The sequence below is a fragment of the Anser cygnoides genome, chromosome 5 (assembly GCF_040182565.1).
Source record: "Anser cygnoides isolate HZ-2024a breed goose chromosome 5, Taihu_goose_T2T_genome, whole genome shotgun sequence".
In the NCBI taxonomy this organism is placed as follows: Eukaryota; Metazoa; Chordata; class Aves; order Anseriformes; family Anatidae; genus Anser; species Anser cygnoides.
The window spans coordinates 18,902,182-18,921,953 of record NC_089877.1 but is presented as its reverse complement, the minus strand read 5'-3'; the positions used below and the strand labels follow the sequence as shown (position 1 = coordinate 18,921,953).

Genomic DNA, 19,772 nt, shown 5'->3' with positions numbered 1-19,772 from the left:
TATTTCCACAAAACCTAGGTTTCTTTAATGTGAAGATATTCTGCCTTGATGCAGAAAATAGTTTCAGCACTTCTGTGAATGGCACAGTCTCTGAAGTACAACCAGCCCTTGTAATCGCAACAAGGCAATTCAGAATAAAAGGAAAAAAAGAAAGAAAAAAAGAAAAGAGGGGTCAAGGACTAGATGTGAGAGTGTTCAGAACATTATAGAAGTGGAACTAGGATTTTCTCTCTTTTTTTACTCTGTGTGTATATTATAGTTCTCATTCATATTTATGTTGTATCTTACAAGTGGCAGAAAACTGCTGTTAAACTTCATAATATCACTGCAAATATCCAAGATTTCTGCCCTGTCTGGTAGACCTCCTTGCCTCACTTACAAATTTCTCATTTTGTCTATTCTCAGAAAACAGAGCTTCCCCTTCAATATAAGCATTTGAAAAGAGAGAAGTCTTGAACTGGATGATCCCTTAGAGCTCAAGAGGGGCATCTCCAGTGCTATCTACAGGGGAAACAGAAATGTCGCAGGGTTCCAGGTGCTGCCCCACCTTTGCCATGCATAATTTTACTGCAAACATAAGCAGCCAGTGCCAGTAAATATCGCTCACTCTAACGAGGCATGGGACCAACACTGGAAATGAACTTGCCCCATCCTCAGCACAGGCAGTTCTGGTATGAGCTTAGTGGAGATGGAAGGCGCTTGAAGCAATCAGTGGTGACTTAGGAGTACCATGGGAGAAAGTCAGCCCACCACAAGCAAATCTGTCTGCTGTCTAGATGTACTAATGAAACACTGTAAAAGCAGAGGAAAAAAAAAACAAAGAGAGAATTGGAAATTATATATTAAGATTTTCAGCATTTATTTTAAATCATGTTTCAGTCCACTATTTGATATTCAGTTTTGTTATTTGTTTTCTGATAATTAAAAAAATCATTTCTCTTTTGGTCTATATATTGAATCATGCAAGGCATGGTTTATACAGAATAGCCCCACTCCATTTTCTGGTAAAAGAAGACAAAGGTCAGCATTTTGCAGGCCTAAATCCTAAGTGTTGCAAGTTTCTGACACCAGGTAAACTGAAAAAAACTCTGCAATAATTTAACTTCTTTTCTTTTTGAATGAATGAATGTCTGGTGCTGGAAGGGTGCTGGAAGGTATCTAGAGCCATTGATAAGAAAGGCATTTGAGGACACTTAGCATTATCCAGGCAATAGTCAGCGTCTTCCAAAATACAGTGTCTCGGCAGGTAGGAGCAGAGATGTAGATATTTTAACATTAAAAAAAAAAAAAACGTGAAGGATTCATTCTACTTCTAGGTAGCATTTTAAAGCTAACATGGTTAAGGCATGCCCAGTGCTGTTGCCAGCAGCTTGCAAACTGTTTACTTTTGACTTTCTTCTGTATAAAGGACGAGATCAGTGTTGTGGGTGCCATTTAGCATGAGTGTAGAGCAAGCTTCAGGCTTGTGCCTCAAGTGGTTTCACCACCAGACCATTCGTATTTTGAACAAACTCTCCCATAGTTCAGCTCATGTAAATTGCACTGCAGTTCCTGATATCAGTTGATGATCTGTTCTTCCATTTGTAATTCTGATATCTGAACTTTTTGGAACATAATCACATGGAATTAAGCCATTTGAGGCAATGAGTGTAGTCAAAGCCCACGAAATAAAACCAGGAGCATATATAAAATAAAAGTATTTATGACATGAGTATATAAATTATGAATTTTTTGAATCTTACAAAAATTTTAGCAGACCCCTGGCCAGAATTCCAAAACTGGTGATGAGAGACAGGTGAGAAATAAGAATTTTTCAAGTCAGAGATATTTTTCTGTTTGTGGTTCATGTCATTTTATTTGAAAAAAAATCTATGATTCATCTCCCCCAAAAGACATATATGTATGTATGCATGTACATACATCACAGTGGTATGTGTGTGTATGAAAAGTATATATATATATGTAATATATAGAAAAGTTATAGAGAAAACCTTAAGGAAGAAAAAACTATTTGTATGACTGAGTCTAGCACTAAATTCCATAATGGCTTGGGGCATTCAGATAGAGTAAATTATAAATAACAATAAATCTGTTTTTGCTGGAACTTTAAAACAACTTTGTTATTTTCTCTACTACGTTGCTTTGAAAATTATAGTATGTTTTCACTGGTCTGCCTTCAACAGGGTTTAGTTTCCATTTATGTGATGCAATTTACACTCCATTAATTTGAACTTTACCGGTAGAATAAAAAGACACCCAGAAAAACAGAGTGTGATATTCTAGCATTTTATTCTGTCTGTAGTGAAGTACAGGCTTCATTTCAATTCCAAGGACTGAGCTTGTAGAAATAGAATGTGTAGAGATAGAACTAAAGATAATATTAAACCTGCATTTATAAAACAGAAGTTTTCTGTACACATAAACCCACATTTGCATGTGTCATATAAGTTGATTCTTGCTTATGTAATATTTTGCCAGTGTAAGCATGCAAGACATAGGTCAGTTGTTAAAGTGATGCATACATATAACTTGCAAATTCCATTTGATGTATTGTCTACAAACGTGTGAATCTGAATAAACGGCAACACACAACTTCATATCGTGAGATGGAGAAGCAAACTATGATAATAAAATATCTCTTTCTTCATCATTCTTAAATTCCCAGAAGTCTGAGGCAGTTTTGAACCTTGCTATAAAAACAAAGCATTTTAATGGGTATTCATATATTTGCAATGACATTCCTATTCCCCTTGTCAGGAAGATGTTGACCCATTCTTTTTTATATATTGTCAGTACACTGAAGTTGTATAGACTTACAGCATTTTGAGAGAGACTATAGACTAAGCATGCCCTAACAGTAGAATAAAAAGTGGTTTATTTGTATTTTGCAATTTATGAGAAAATTTTCACGTGCAACACCTGGCCCGTTGCAGATCCAAGTGCAGCCATGGTACTGCTGTGAACGCTACTGGTGCTGAGATCAGTACACGTACCCTGTTGCCTAGAAAAGAGACAGTTGTTTCTTGCTGCTGCATAATATGCAGGAAATGCACTTGGCAACTGAGAGAATTAAGTTGATTCTGCTGTAGTAAAGGATTGGTGGAGACTCAAATTTCCCATTAGATAGAAAAGCATCGTACTGTAGTTGAGATACTTCATTTTGAATGATTAGTGAAATAATATGGTGGCTAGGCAGTAAGTCCTATCACACAGGCACTCATCTGGAAAAATCCACTGTATTCTTACTAGGAGACCCTCTGCCATTAAGCTGCTATCTGACCCTGTATGTGAAGTGACAATAATGGTACTTAATGTCCTTTGCGGGTTGCTTGTTTATTTATTACAGCAGTGTACATTACCATAATGGATTAACAAGCCTATTTCCAACTGACAAAAAAATTACTTTTTTAGTTTTTATCAGTGAAATATGGTCAGTCATCCAACAATTTGCTTCTTTGGCATACCCTCCACTTGCTATAATGAGGAATAAACCAAGAGTATATCTCAAGAAATATATGGTTAGAAACAATGCTTTTATGTTTTCCATATTTTGTTATTTTTGCCTCAAATCATAGTTCAGTTCAGTGTGATCTGACATGGCTGAAATACTGAACCCCCACTCCTCCAAAGCAGTGTTTATTATAGAAACCCACAAACTTAACCTAACCTAGAGCAGCTTTTCCAACAGTGATATAATTACAGTAGTTATTGTTGCAATAAACCAGATGTTCCTGAACTGGAATGAAAGCACTTCCCCCTGCCCCCTGCATTACATTTGTTATATTGCCTCTTTTCAAGTTTCACATCAGCTGTTCAGAAAGCTTTTCCTTGGTTGAGTGTCATTTACAGATTCTTGCTGCATGAGCCTTTTAGCTTAAAAGAATGAAACACTAGCAAATTTTGAATTTCATTGCTTTCCTTAAAACCTCAAACATGACAGTTATCAATGTCACTCATTCTTGCCCAGGGTCAAAGACATTTTTTGTCCTTTAGGATACTTTTACTTGGCTAAAAAAAACACTTCGAAAAAACTACTTAGTTTTCAGATTGAATGAGTACATTGTTCTCTACAAAAAAGAAATGTTCCCCTCCTCCAGATCAATGAAGTTCAGGCAGACTTCAGTGAAGACATAATTTTACCCCACCATTTTGAGTAACATGCTTGTTCGGCGATAGGGGTAGCTTTGTAGAACATCATCTTTTTAACTGCTGTATCAGCTGTGGTTACAACTGTGAACCATGAACAACCATTCAAGGCAAATAAAGAGCCCATATTTAAAATCCCATCAGAAGATCATAGTTAATCCTACACTAGACCATTAATTATCTATCATTATTTAAATGTTACACTTTCTATATTTTTAACAGTGCATTAGTCAACATATTTTTAATGTTTTCCAGCCTAATCAAGTCCTAACTGCAAAGAATATTTTGCCAAGAAATAAGTGGACTGTGTTTAAACTACTAGGACCTTAGATACGAAAGTTGTTGTATATATTTTACTATATGTGCAAGAAAACCTGTCTAAGAGCAATGAATACGAAAAGTCAAGGAGAACAGTTAGCAGATTACTTTATTACACTTACTGTGCCATATAATAATACAGTAAAGAAACATAAACCGGTCTTCAGGTTTTGATAAGTTACAGATAAGTTCTCATGAAAATACAGGAACGGTAAGAATGAAGTATCTTATCAGCTATCTGAACGTGCCGTGGCAATCCTGGAAGAAACCTTTGTAATGTTCAGTTATACGTGCTACTCATTTTTCTGTTCATTAGTGGTAACCTATTAGTCAACCCATCCCTGTGGTAACTGTACTGTAATGAGGGAGACAAACCAGGGATGAATTCACCCATGAAGTGGTCTGCTAAATTTTCACTTAGTAAAATGTAAATGTTTCTTATAGAAGGAATTTACATGACTCTGAAACACGGTCCAATTTTTCACTGATGTGGTAGGGGATGCAGACATTGTTGGCCTGATTTTATAAAAATCTTTGAAAACAGTCCATAAAATATCTGAGGAAACCCAAGAGGCACCCACACGTTTGGAAGCAGATTATAAGACAGCTCTGCTGCGCAGCCACAGTCATCTCCCTGTGTTCAAAAGAAACTGTATCAATTTCACATTTTTTGCCTTGCTAATGAGAATGTGTCAAAACTGAAATAAATAAATAAGTAGGACCCCTGTCCAGGGAGCCTTGATGTCCTTCCCATCGTGGAGACCGGGAGGCCCCTGTGCTTCCTCCCTTGGCCGTGACATGCCCAGTGAATATTTCCACCACCCACACTTCATTCATTCTTAACTCTCCTCACCCACTCATCGTTACAGCTGTGCAAAGCATCCATTACAAACCCTGAAGCCATGTGAAACCTACCTTCTTAACTTTGTTATGTGCTTCACACAGCTGGGATTGGTTGGGCTTTGGGTAAATTACCTTTTGAGACGATCTACCACGGTTTCATGCAAATTTGGGCCCAGGCTAAGATGGATGATTTATGAGTTGCATATTTTGAAAATCACTGAGAGAGTTTCATATCACTGCATCATGCTTCACTGTGTAGATCTCTGTCATATTCATGGTAATCAAAAAAGATATGTGTATAGGACACTGCGAAAGGGAATAACGTCCCAGATGTGCTCTGTGCATTACAAACAGTTCCTGGTCTGAAAGACCTGAGAAAAAAATGAGCTCTTTTTAACTCTTTAACACTTTATTGATTCAAAGTGTAACTAACTCATAAATTTTTATTACATTCCTTTGTTTAGCACATACACATGTCAACAGCGTTTCAATTAGATACGAACTTGTGCAAATAGTTGCCGTAACTATGCTCTCAGACAGGAAGTAGAAGGAAACCCAAACTACGAAATTCAGATTTGGAGCTAGATTTTCTATTGTCAAAATGAGAGATTTATTTGGTTGGTGATAAAGGTCTGAATTTGCAAAATATACAAAAGTGAAAAAAAAAAAAAAAAGATTCAAAGGACAGGATTCAATGTAAGAGACTCTGTGACTTCTTAGTCAGACAGTATTAAAGAAACTAACAGTGAACTTCACATTTTATTTTTTAAGGGAAGCTCAGACTATTTAAGGCAGGAACACCAAACAAATCACTTAACATCTCAGTTTGTAACAAAAGAACTTCCTTCATTTTGGTTTGTGACATGACAACTTTTTATCTGTAAAACAATCTTTTCTCTTTTTTTGTAGTGAATGAGTCCATGCAGAAGATCATGAACACATTGCCAAATCATATTTGCGAAACACCGCTTCCTGCTGATACCCAAATATTAATGTAAGTGAAATCCAAATGAACTGCTTTAGTGTGTGGTGAATGTTGCATTGTAAAGAGGTGATTTCAGTTATTTTTTTAAAATCCTTGAATGTGGACATTTACCAAAGTGCCTTCAAGATAAGTGGAAAAAAGGCTTGAGGCAATTTGTATAAATCCTGAAAATGGCTTGAGCTGGAATTACCCTGGACTTAAGGTCATACTGAGAGAAGTATCGAGACATGGGATGCAGCTGAGCAAATGTAGATATGTACAGTGTACGCAGTTATAACTGAATGAGTCACCATAGCACGAGGCACTATCAGGTCTCAATTCACATTATCCTTGATATGTAAGATAGGTAAGATGAACCACAGCCTAGAGGTGCCTCTTTCTTCCCATCAGCTACAAGGTGGATGCGAGCGAACAGCTGATGAGTAGCTCTCTACCTCCACATTAAGTGAGGTGAGTGCCACTCTCAGTGTCTGCTAAACAGGGCTGAGTGCCCTCCCCACTGAAAAATTTGGTGGAGGAGGAAGGAAGTCAGAACACTCAGTGCTGCAGAGGTCAGCACTCTAGCCTGTGCCACTGCACACAGAATTCTTCCCTTGGTCAAGAATCATTAAATAAAAACAGTATGTAAAAGATCAGCAAGGAAACATTAACAGTAAGTGACAAGAGGTATTCTGCGAAGAAATGAGCCGCAAGAGTAAAATAGAAGCAGGCTAGTACTGCAACATCAGAACCCCAAAGTGTACTTACAACAGTCTTTAATCACCACCTTCACCATGTCCATTTGTTACTTGTACTTGTTGAAACATAGCATTCGCCTTTTACTTAGGGCCTGGTTTTGTTGAAGTGCTGAGCATCCTCATCTCACATCAACATCAACACATTGTAGACTTATACCCAGGGAGAGATAAAATATGGCACGTAATGTTTCATATCACGTATGTGTGGATAGCTGTGAATCAAGGAAACAATTGCTTTTAAATAAATGATGTGAGAGTAGAAAAGTGATAACATAATGCATGATTTGAGAGCAAAAGCCCAGCTCCTTTGAATTCATTTCAATAGCAGTAAAGAGTGGTGCCACTAGCAGTGCTGTTCTGAGGAGTCCATTGGTATTTCCACTGTATATTATTGATTGGTGGGGTTGGTATCTGTCATTGCGAGTCATGGTGAGCTGCAATTTAGTGTGGAAAAAAAAAAAAGAATGTTTAAATAGCAGAAGTGATGAAAATCCTCTCTCCTCCTCTCTCTGCATCACAAACAAATAAAATACAATTTTGAAATTTTATGAAATATTTCCCAAACCTCATATCATAAACACCTTCCTTTTAAATGAATGGGTAGTAAACAGGAAGATGAACAAGATAAGCTAGCTTAATATTTAAAAGATTTGCTCAACACAAATCCTTTCCTTTTCACAAGGGCTTTTGTTACAAAATGAGAAATACATTACAAGCCTCATTTAACCATAATATTAGAAGAAAAAAAAAAAGAAAAAAAAAAAAAAAAAAAAGAAAAAAAACTACTGGCAATTTGTAATGAATGCTCAAGTAAATGTATTTGTTCATCTATCTGTTCCAAATACAAGTGTCATAAAAAACATTAGAACTGAAATTTACTCCCACTGAAGTCTGCAATAGCATTTCCATTGGCTGGAGGAGGACTTGGTTCCTGGGAAGTTCAGTTCAAAGATGATTATCTTTCTATCAGCAAGTCTAGGAGCGTGGACTCCATGGCCTTCCACATGAATGCTAAAGGAAATAAGGTGCTATAAATCCCTGTTTCTGCAATGATAAGTATTCTGGCCCCAGTTTAAGTATATAGAAATAAATTACAGTTATATGAGTTTTAAAATCCTACAAAATCTCTGGGTTACCACATCTGCTATCCTACCGAAGGTGTATCTTTCAAGGCTCTTGTTAAAACTGTGACTTAAAAAGCAGTCCAGGGCCCATTTCAGTGTTTGTTATCAGACGGCTCAATTACTTCAGTTACACTTCCTGGCTAAAGAAGGTCCCAGACTCTTTGTTTTGGCTATGTACAGAATTTGCCAAATTCACTGTTCATAATCCAGAAATAAAGACTAGTTTATCTGGGAATTTTCAAATAAATTGGATAAGATTGTGACTTAATTAATATAAAAGTAGGCCTGTAAGGGCTTCCCAAAGTTGATTTTAGTTTGGCCTGGTAAATAACCAGTCTTTCAAAACTCTCTGGTGGCTAAAGGTAGTGGCAAAGTATTTTGGTCATGCATGTCAAGCATATAGGTCAGAAGTAAGCAGATTTCTTCCTGGTTCTTCATCCTTTCTTGTGTGTTTTATTCACAACTTTTCATTACTTGAGATGACTATGGTTTTGTGCAGCTTTGAATGGTACTCTACACATGGCTGCACACTTTTGAGCCACTACTAAGTGAAATTCAGCACATCGTAAGTTGTTCGGCTTGGAGAACAGGAGAGTTAGCTAGTGGGGGGAATAAGGTGTCCCTGCTGACATGCTCTCTGTTCACAAGACGCTTGAACCCTGCTGTCCTGAGCACATGAGGACTCATGTAATCAGAAAAAGAGTTCTTGTTCTCATTCCCAGAATCTTTTCAGCAAACATCAGGACTGAAATCCCCCTCTCCAGGCTCCTCCCAGAGCTGTGCGCCACAACTCCTGCAGACTGCCTACTTCTCCTTCAGGTCTGCTTCTGAGCTCTCTCTGCTTTTGCGTCTGCTCTCTCTTTTCTACATACAACCCTGCCCAAAACAAACTCACCAAGGCTCCCCACCCAGATCTTTTAAATTCCTAGGCAACCTTGCATTTGCCTTTGTTTTGGGCAGAAACGTGTGCTGAACTGTCTTTTACAACTCAGAAGAGAAGGGCGGTGGTTAAGCCTACCATTTTCAACAAGGCTTAACCCAGCCTGTAACAAAACCCTCAGTAAGGATGTAACCACTTCACAACTGTGTATGTGTGTGTGTGTGTGGTATGTGGAAAGGAATTTGCAGAAGAAATGGCCATCCTTCCCCAAATTTCCAGCTGGACAGGAGCCACAATCAGGATGAGGACAGTTTAGTTCATTTGACAGTTGCACACAGGAAAGGTGCATAGTTCTTAGCAGTTTATTTCTGTTGGGACTAGAGATACTGGTGCCCTTATGGTTTCTACTTCAGACATCAATGCACTCTCCAGCTTTTCTGTTCCAAGCTGACTCAATCTGAGCACCAGTGTGGAAGCCAAGGAGGCCACACTAGATGTGAAGTTTGTGTACTCAGCGATGCAGGTCTTCAGGGCTGGAACCGGCCTCCACCTGACCAGCTTGGAAGGTGTGGAAGAGCCTTTCCTGGTCTGCACTTGTCTGAGTTCACAAGCCAATCTGTATTGGCAAGCCTTTGCCTTCCTGAGACCATGAGATTTGGCATGGTTGGATAATCTATGGAGGTCTCTCTGCTGATGCTTTGCTGTAAAAAACTCATTTATACTCTGCTCATAGATGCATAAAATATTGCTTATTGAACTTGTGTGTGTCATGTATGTCAATACCCTATAATGCTAATGTTGATCTTAATAAGACAGCGTTTTGTAACCTGGGTAGGCTTGTGCGTGATGTGTTCAGTGGTGGCAGAAGGAGTTCTCCAAAGCAATGTAGTCAGTTGTTAGCAGCAGACAAGTTGTGTGAAGGAAGGGAGTAGTTAGGAGGCGCTCCGTAAGCTGGCATTTTCTTACAGAGTTTAAGTTAATTTGGGTTATCACACGTAGGCAACCCTAATCCCTTTTAAATGAAGGTTCTGTTTATAGAATATCAAGATCAGGATTATAAATCCCAGAACAAATCACCAGGTATAATTAAAAGGAATAATGCCAGTTATATTTTCCAGTCATTCTCAGTACTTTAAACTTGGTCTCTGTACTCCTTGGACTTCTCACAGGTAAGCAGAGATAGTATCTCTGTGATCTAACAGTAACCCCTTTACTATAGTTCCTTTGTTTTTACCACTAGCTTGAAATACATACCAGTGTTACACATTGTATATGGCATAACAAACTAGTTAATTCTTTCAGTTTTGCATTGCTATGTTCAACAGTGCTTCAGAAGTATTTCCAAAGAAATTTCCAACCTTATTTACCTTTTGTATATAAACTCACTTTGCCTTTTTCATACTGTTTTTTGTGGTCATTTTCTAGCAGTCATCTTCAGTTCTCCAATGAGAAATTCACAGGAATAGAGAGGTTTCTTGACATGTCACAGAATATTAAAAAAAAAAAAATCTATTTAACCTTTATCACATAACTTTGCAACAAAAAATCTGATTCTGAGAGATAATGTACTTCCATCAAGGAAAGACAACTAAACAAAATGAAGTGCCACATGAACTAATCTTCCTATTGAAGAGGTAGCACTCCATTTTAAATTGAATACTTGTTAATGACTCCTTATAAGTAACTTTAAAAATAACTAAATTAACTTTAAAAAGAAAATGTTTACTGACAAGAAAAACAGAAAAAGGTGTTATGTTTTAGCCGTGTTAACTAGAATATATGTATTCTATCAGTACAGCCAGTTACAGTAGTCAGTACAGTCAGTGGTAGTTAACTAGAAGATATTTGGTATAGTTAAAACAGTGGCTTGTAACACAACATACATAAAGCACAGTAAATAGTGAGATTAGTACAGAAGCATCCAATTACAGAAGTTTATCAATTGCAGTAAAGCTGCATATAACTTTGCTTTGAGAAACACACCAGGCTGGAAAAAGGATAATTATACTTTGCAGGTAGAGAGCAATTTCCTGACAAGAATCCAATTTATATTAAAAAATTGGGCTACATTTTTTTGTTTTGATTTTCCACTGAGGGTGTAGGGAAAAAAGAATACAGACTTGTTTTTTTCCTCATTATTTGGTGGTCCTTCCTTGAAACTTTCCAAACCAAAGCCATTTCTCACATCTGGTTGGAACACAGATCTTTAAGACATTCAAGTAATTCAAATCAGATGTAAAAATCTAAGCTACACTATATGAAATTCAAGAACGATATAGTTCTTACAGGGTTAGACAAGTCTGCAGTATGGCACCTCTTTTAATCAATAACAGTCTCAGTTTCAGTTTATCTGTAAATATAATACTATAATTAAAAATGATCTACTGCATTAATTATTTCAATACCCAGTGTAGCAAATTACAGATTAGTGACACTTTACATCTAAAATATTATTAGCAATTTCTTATCACTTTACACGGCAATATGGTCTGTATCAGCTTATAGTTCCAATGAAAAATATTGAAGATCACTAATATCAATAAGCACTTCCTTATCTCAGCCATTTGTAACTGCTTGTATTGACTTTCATTACATTCGGGCAGTTCTGCTTATACCCAAATGGTAGTCATTAATTGCCACTAACTAAGGCACAACTATACATAATTTAAATTGTTTCCAATAAATGTTCAATTAATGTCTGTTATCTGCATTTAATTTCCATTGATTCCAGAAAGCTACTGTTGAGCTTAATTGCCACCATAATGAAAACAGTTTACCGTAAGTGTCATTGGGTCTCCAGTAATACCACTGGACAGCTCAAGGGACAGATTTCTCTCTTACTGTCAAGCAATAGGGAGCAGGGCTACACAGAGATCGCAGTGCAAATCAATGGCTAAAAACCCAAACAGCTGCAGCTGAAGTTGACCAAAGAACAGTATTTACCTCAGCAACAAATGCATGCTTTTCTAGGATACCATTCCAGATGGCCAGAAAATATTCTAGAGGCTTTCTTAGGCTTAGTATGTGAAAATAAAAGGGAATTACAACAGACTTTTGAAAGAAACATAGCATTCTGGCTTGAAGTGTGTTCCACTTGGGTTAAAATATTATATCTGACAAAGAGTTCTAGACCAACAGAAAAATCAGTGCAACTTGTTTAATCCTTCCCCCCCTCCCCCTCCCCATTTTATTACAATTTTATCCATGCAAATACTTTGGCTGGCTAAGGACTGTAAACAAAACAAAACAAAACCCTTATTTGTAGGACTGTTTCAAATATTTTTGGGTAATATATAGGTTCATAGCAACACCTTCAAGTAACTCATTGAGATTGGATCATTTTAACATATTGTTGGGTATTTTACATAAAAATCAGTTACATTTAGACTCTCAGAAACTGCCAATTCATGAGAAAAAAAGCAATGGCTTAAGAGTGATGATCTTGTCTAATGTTCCTTTAGAAGAGAAAAACAAAAGAATCAACTTGCTGAAAATCAAATGTTACTACATTTTCAGAATGACATTTTCGATTTAGCATTGCAAATATTTTTTTTCTTATTTTCTGTACTATTTCAAATTGAGATCTAAATGAAATATTTAGCTTTTATTCAAACAAATCACTTGATTGACCAACAATATTTTATTCATAATCATGCTTTGTAATCGCTTTCTGGATTCTTTTATTGCTTTCATTAGGACTGGAAGTAAAACTCACCCCTAAGACATTCCCTGAGATGAAAAATCTGTCTCTCAATGAGCTTCAGTTAATTAGAATATTTTTTTCATTATCTTCACTTTCTGAATATGTTCAAAGTCTTATCCAAAGTAGAGTTTATTAAAATAGACCAGTCTTAAATGACTAAAAGCAGAGCTTTACTGTCAAGAAATTTGTCTCAGAAGGGAAGGATTGCTGCCTTCTAGCTGTGAATACTGTTAAGGTCTGTCCTGCCAGTCAAAATGGACCTCCTGTACAAAAGTTGCCACACATGCCACATTTTAGTATGGTCAAATCTCTTGTCTGCTATGAAATGACAGTACAGTATGTGTTTCCCTATGTTTTTATTACAGCTTACTGTTCTTTAACAGTTCTGCATTTCCTTAGAAAATATAGCACACATAAGCTGGAGAGGCACAAATTACCATTAGATCTAGGACTAGATCTAGGATCCCAAAATTTGAAGACAATCCTGGTAGCTATTTATAGTGAACTGTTATTCTATTGTAGTGAATGTTCATCACTTATCATCAATTTCTCAGCACAGGAAAATGTGTGACTATCTCCACTGTCCCATTTCTGCCTTCTTGTATCTATGCTGCTCACCACAGAAACAGGGATCCTGTTGTAGACTTGACTAGTGTCCTGTAGACCTGAAATCTGTAGTGTCAGGACATTCTTGAGAGAGAGTGAAATCCAGAGAGAAAACCCAGATTTTCTGGCTTGCAACAGTTGTAACATGGCTAAAACACAATCAGGATATGCTCCCCCACATAGCAGGCACCACAGGGCACCCGGTCCATCCAGTCCCTGCAACACCATGGACCTCCTAATTCCACAAGTTCACCTCAGGCAAGAGCATGAGCTGCCACGGCATTAGGTACAGGGTGGTGCTTGGGGGTGAGGGAAATTCCAAAACAAATTCCTGCCCATCTTTCCAGTTTATGAGAGGGAGTTCTTGGGGTGGAGTAAATTAAACAAAGGAAATAGCATTAACAAATCAGTGCAATTTTTCTGTATATCCCTTTTTCTGGTGCAAGAAAAGGTGACCTCTTTTGGATCTTCCTGTGAAGTTTGGAGCATAAAAGGAAGGACAGGTTTTAAAGACTGAAAATTCTGTTGTGTAAAATACCTTAACACCAGTATTTTGTGGGGGGGAAAAAAAAAAAAAGTAAACTCAAACAGTTGTATTACCAAATGGCTAAAACCAAAGCTTCAGGGCCTCAACACATTTTACCCTGAAACTACATGGCAACTGGAAGAGCTTGCAGTAGGCAGACAATTGCCACATCTCTACTATTACACTACAAAGAGAGAAAAGTGGAGAGAAGTCCACTTTTTTTCCTAGAGAAAGGTCACAATATCTCAGTTATTGGCTTCCATGTTGCCTCTTCACATCACAGAAAAGCTACACTGCCTTGTTTCCACTGATTAGTTCCTCATCCCACTAGGGAAAAAAAAAAAAGGCAAAGAGGAGTGAAGAAAGGACAAGCAAAGGGCTGAACAAACCAATGAACAAATTAACTCATTTGTTTTGTGGGTGAAAACACAGTCTAAGAAGCAATACTCCATCTGCACCCCACAGGAAGTTCAGCTCTGCTGTGGCTTAGAGCACATCACTGCAGCCAGGTCAAGAGGTGACAAAGTCTTCGGCAATAGTTAAAAACTTTGCATCTGAAACAAAAGTGACACCTCTAAGAACCAAACCCAAATGTTGAGGGTAATGGGCTACAGGTTAAGAGACAGAGCATCCAGGAATTGCTGAGCCTCTCAGGCAGCCCTGAAATGCAAACCTGCATAACAAGGAGCTTATGCACATCCTGTAGAGGACTGATACTGTAAAGAGCTGATGCAAAGAACTGAACAAAGGAAACCATTTTGCAATGCACAAAAAAAGGAGGAATTTTATTGGTCTTAGAGAACTTTTGAAACCTTATCTATTAACTATTTACACAGACATCAGTGGTGACAGATATTATCTGCGATTCCTTTTGATTCCTTCCCTTTCATGCCAACATTACCTCTGCCAGCTCAGGTCTAAGCCTCTCCAGCTAGCCCACTGTCAGCAAGACTTTTGTGAAACACTCTTCAACAATATTGTGTAGAAGACAGAAGCTGTGTGATTTCTGGTACATCGAAGTTTACATCTCTCAAATGTCCCAAGTATTCATGAGCGCATTTGTGACAGCTAACAGTCTTCTAAAGGCCTCCATCCATAGAGAAGATGTTAACTAGTTCACCTTAGGATCTCTCAGAAAGAAAGGAAGAGTCATTACATAGCAGTGGCATTTATCTCAAGTACTGATTGAAAACAAACCATCAGTATTTCATGCAGATCCTGCGTAATAATCAAAAAAAAAAAAGATAAAGCAAGTAAACCTTAATTTATTTTATTTCTAGTTCTTCTAAGATCTTCCTATTGCCTCCTATTGCCTATTGCCTCTGGTTTTCTTGTTTGTTTGTTTGCTTGTTTTTGTGGGTCAGAGGTAGGCTCAACCCACAGCCATGTTTTAGTCCAAGCTCCTCAGTGGAAACCTCTCTTCGTAGTATCGAATACTAACCAGTTTCCCTTCTATGAGTAAGATTTAGAGATTCACATTTCCTTCATATTCAACAAAAATGAGAATTTCATTCTTTTTTTCCCCCAAGAGTACAGGTGAGGATCTCCTCATCCACAGTTAGTAAGCATGCAGAAGAAACTATTACAAACAAGCAGAACAAAATGTGTGCAAAATATAACAGATCTTAAAGGAAAGTTGTCTTGATGCCACAGTTGACATGAGCTCCAGTTGGTGAAACTCGTCCTGTGCTCTGACATTACATGAAAGCACTTGTCTTAAGATCCACTTCCTTGAGCAAATTACCAAAGTTAAACTGAATGCTGTTGAGTATGCCACTTTCCAACTGTAGTAGCAACAGAGAACTGTTGCTGTCAAGAACCAGAATTGTATTCGCATACGTATATTTTTTGCCTAATTAAAACAAAAGCAAAGTTTTGGAAGTAGGTCATATAAGGAAAGAAGTGGTAGTCTCCAAACTCAGCTGCAGAGAAGTTTTTCCTTCCTCAGAATAATGCTGCAAATAGCTTCGTATAGACACCCACCATGAGAGCAAATAGCTGTTCCTGCCTCCAAGTTGAAAAGAGGCAGCATAACATGCATAGCATCTCCTACTAGTGCTTGCATGTCTTGAGCCCAATTTCCCAAATAATTTAAATTGAAATCACAGGCTGTAACCAATGTTTTGTCACACTGCACCAGATAAGGACATAATTGTTTTTCTCTTCCCATGCAAGAGTTTCCCTGTTCATTTGGATATTCAGATTGCCACCATAAAAATAATTTTGCTCTTCAGCCTCCTGAGGTTTAAAACCTCAACAGTTTGACCTTCATTGATAAAATCTCCCGATTTTCCAGGCTCTGCAGCCTGGAAGCAAAAAAATGAGGATTAGTTAAGGACTGTGGCCAGCTCGTGAACATTTGATAGCTCCTCCAATGCCACAGTTCATGCTGTTTTCCTTTCACACAGATTACCTTGGAAGCCCTGCCCGATGGGGCAGGTGCTCACAGGAGATAAGCAGCAGTATGAAAAGTTTGGGAATTAATCCCATTGTGCAATAAACTTGACATCTAATCTACTACTTAGATTTGTAACACACCCAGTAGAGTTTAACTAATTTACCATTGCACTGTTAAACAGCCTTTGTGGTCCATGTACCCTTCCCAACACTTTTCAGCAGTATTGTAGAAAGACCCATTTTACTGTAAGTAAAGGTGCTCCACATGCATTCTCCTACATGTTTTTCAGTTTTTCGTGTGCAGACTTTCATTCAATTCTGGACAACAAACTCAGATGACAGTGGCATGGAGATCCCTTTTCCAGCTGGATTCCTCTGGCAAAGGCTCTCCTGGTGGGCAGCTTTTGTGGGGATTTGGTCATGGACTTGGTTTCTAGCCACATAGCTTTATCAGGCCTCAGGTGCTTTTGAGCATGTGCAGGACTTTAAAACTTGTATACTTTAAATCTGGAAAAAAGATCATACGATCCTTAAGTACATTTGGGGCTAGGCATCAGTTGAGCAAGGGGTTTCAGGGCTTAATTTCAGGTTAAAGGCATAGTACTTGAATTTAACTTCTGTACCAATTTAGATTCCTAAATATTTTCTAACCTAGTCACTAACCCTTAGTCACTAAGGCATCTGAATGAGTGGCAGAGATTAAAATAACCACCTTTGATAATTCCCTTAAATTCCTAAATTAAAAGCACTCCTAAGAGATACATAAATGGTTTGCCTGTTTCACACAGACCAGAAAATGAGGACCAAAGTCCAAGAAAAAATGACATATCAAAACATCAGCTGAAACAGAAGGTTCCAGCTGTTTCAAATGCCACTAAACCACAATGATTATTGCTAACATAAATAAAGCAAAATCTTAATCCAACGTTATCAAGGAGTAACTAACCATATTTCTCTGTTCTTCTGGTAGTTTTATGAGAGAGCGCATTTTCATAAGAAAAGAGAAGGATGGCATATAAGCTGCCACTTTCTCTTGTAGTATATAAAACCACAAACACCTACAAATGCACCTAACAAATAACTGAACTTAATCAGTTCATATTCAGTAGGAAAAAAAAGCTGTCAAACCAAAGTCTAAATTATGTCCTTGATAACTGGCTTGGATTTTGTTGTTGTTGTTGTTATTGTTTTTTGATTAGACGATGTCACTTCCTTGTGACCACCACAAATGATAACAGTTGCAAGACCTTTATGGCTGCTAAACCAAAAGAATGGTTGGAATTTTTTGAAAATCTTTACAGCTTCAATAGTCACTTCAGACTGACATTTTGTACATTAAAAGCTATCTTTAAAAAACTAAATAGGTGATACAGCATTCCAGAATCTGGCAAGACAGAAAAAAAAAAAAAATCAAACCCTGGAAATGCCAACCCATTGCACTTTTGCTACACTTTATGATTGTGGTGAATGGTTTGGGTCAGTTCATTTGCAGTCTCCTGGCTCCCTTCATTCCAGTAAGAAAAATGCCAATAACATTTCTAAAATAAATCCAGCATCTTGTCCCTTCTATTTAGGGTAGCTCTTCCTCTGCCCTACCACATCTCCAAGTGCAATGACAGTTCTCTTGTACCATCTCTGTAAACTTCCCTTCACTGTTTGCAAAAGTGCCTTTTTTTCCATTGCTGGCATCAAGAGAATTTTCAAGATGTGTTCCATGAGTAATTTTTTTGCTACCCAAGTTAAACTGATCACACAAAGTTCCCCTTTCTTTTTTCCTCATTGCCCCACTATTCTGCTACTCTCCAAAACATTCTCTGAGAACTCTAATTCTAGCTCCTTACAATACAAGGGAGAGGAACGCTGAAGTTTGACACTGATTTAAATGTTACTATAACTCCTTGGTGTTCCAAAAAGACTCCTTACTAATGACTACAGGAAAATATTTTTAAGGACACCAGAGAATGCCTGCAGCAAGTCATGACACAGGGAAACCTGAGCTATCTGGAAGTGAGTCCTTTCTCATTGGAGCAATGGAGACACAACAGCAGGACTGTTCGGGTCCAGGAGTGTGCTGCCTGGATAAAGATGATCTTCTGGGATCCAGTGTCTTATCTCTTCATGGCAGTTAATGAATAGTATTTTGGATAACAGTAATTTTCACAAGGACTTGTGCTTCTACATCTTAAGAGATTGTTTTTAATCTCTTGCCTCTAGATATGTATTCTGGCATTTCTCTGTGATGTTTGTGTTGCTCCAGTAGCTACGAAGTCCTTGGCACTGGAGTAGACATAAGATAACAGGGTGCAAAGGTTTGAAAACCAAAGATGATTTTTTTGCTGGACCTGACAAGGGATTTAGGATTACATGTTTCTACCTGAGAAGTGAAGATGACAGAGCACTGGCACAGGTGAAGTTGTAGAGTCTCCATTCTTGGAGATATTCACAAGCCATCTGGACATATCCTGGGCAATGTGCTCTGGTTGACCTTGCTCGAAAAGGTGGATTGGACAAGATGACTTCCAGAGGTCTCTTTCAACCTCAACCATTCCGTGATTCTGTGAGAAATACGAAACCTGTACTATTTGTTTAAAAAAAAAAAAATAGATTCATGGGATTGGATAAGGCATATCTACTCGGTTCTCTGGAATGGAAGGACACACCACTGATGGTTCCAGATTTACAAATCAAGTTCCTACCTGCTCAGGTAGTGGTAGAAGAGGTACTCAATGACCAGAGTAATGAACACGACTGGAGCGAATGGAAGTTGAGTAAAAAGAAGAAAAGAGGTTTCAGTAGCTCCATCACCACTTGTTCAGTATAAAATTACTGCTTTGGACTCCTGTGCTGATTCATCTTTCCACTAATATGAGCTGTCTGGTAGATGCACTGTGTTCAGATGTTCAGTCCTTTCGCATAAAGGGCCAGGTGAACAGCTGGAACACACAATCTCTATTTCACCTTTGTAAAATACAGTCTCTTGACATCATTTAATTAGTGTATTTCACTCTTTTCCTATTGCAAACAGCCCACGTGTTTATGTTCAAATGACAAGAAGATAATAGAGAAAAATGTCTCCTATAATTGTTCTGCAAACTATATTGTTCTTTAATATGAACACAACAATAAAATTGTGTTCATAAACTTACTGTTACCAATATAAATAATTACAAAACCATAAAAAAAATATAAACGCATGCAGTAACCAGAAGTATAAACCCACCACTACTAAATAGCACTTCATAACTGTGGCTCTGAATTATTACTCCTTCACCAACACAGCCACAGTATCCGACTTCATAAAATCCTCCTCTCTACAAATTAAATGAATTGGATAATTAAAAAAGCCTATGTTTAGTCCACAAAGTGAAACCACCATCACTATAGCATGAAAATGAACCCACATTTTTAAAAAACAGTAACATATAATTCCCTGGCATGCATGATCCATACCTACTTGTTCTCTATCCATCTGAAGCTGTGGGCAGCTGCTTTGCTCTTCATGATAGC

The 19,772-nt window shown here is 37.7% G+C and overlaps 2 long non-coding RNA genes across 3 annotated transcripts in view; one reads left to right on the top strand and one right to left on the bottom strand.

The window, feature by feature from the left end:
* Positions 1–6,302, top strand: part of LOC136790863 (uncharacterized) — a 246,655-nt gene extending 240,353 nt beyond the window's left edge. For both annotated transcript variants that reach the window (XR_010831652.1, XR_010831651.1), the window contains one exon: positions 6,217–6,302. This is a non-coding gene — a long non-coding RNA (uncharacterized lncRNA). The remainder of the gene's footprint in view (positions 1–6,216) is intronic.
* A 142-nt stretch (positions 6,303–6,444) lies between these two features.
* The window catches only part of LOC125182194 (uncharacterized), a 29,574-nt gene continuing 16,246 nt past the window's right edge, over positions 6,445–19,772 (bottom strand). The window contains exon 5 of the long non-coding RNA XR_007161406.2: positions 6,445–7,463. This is a non-coding gene — a long non-coding RNA (uncharacterized lncRNA). The remainder of the gene's footprint in view (positions 7,464–19,772) is intronic.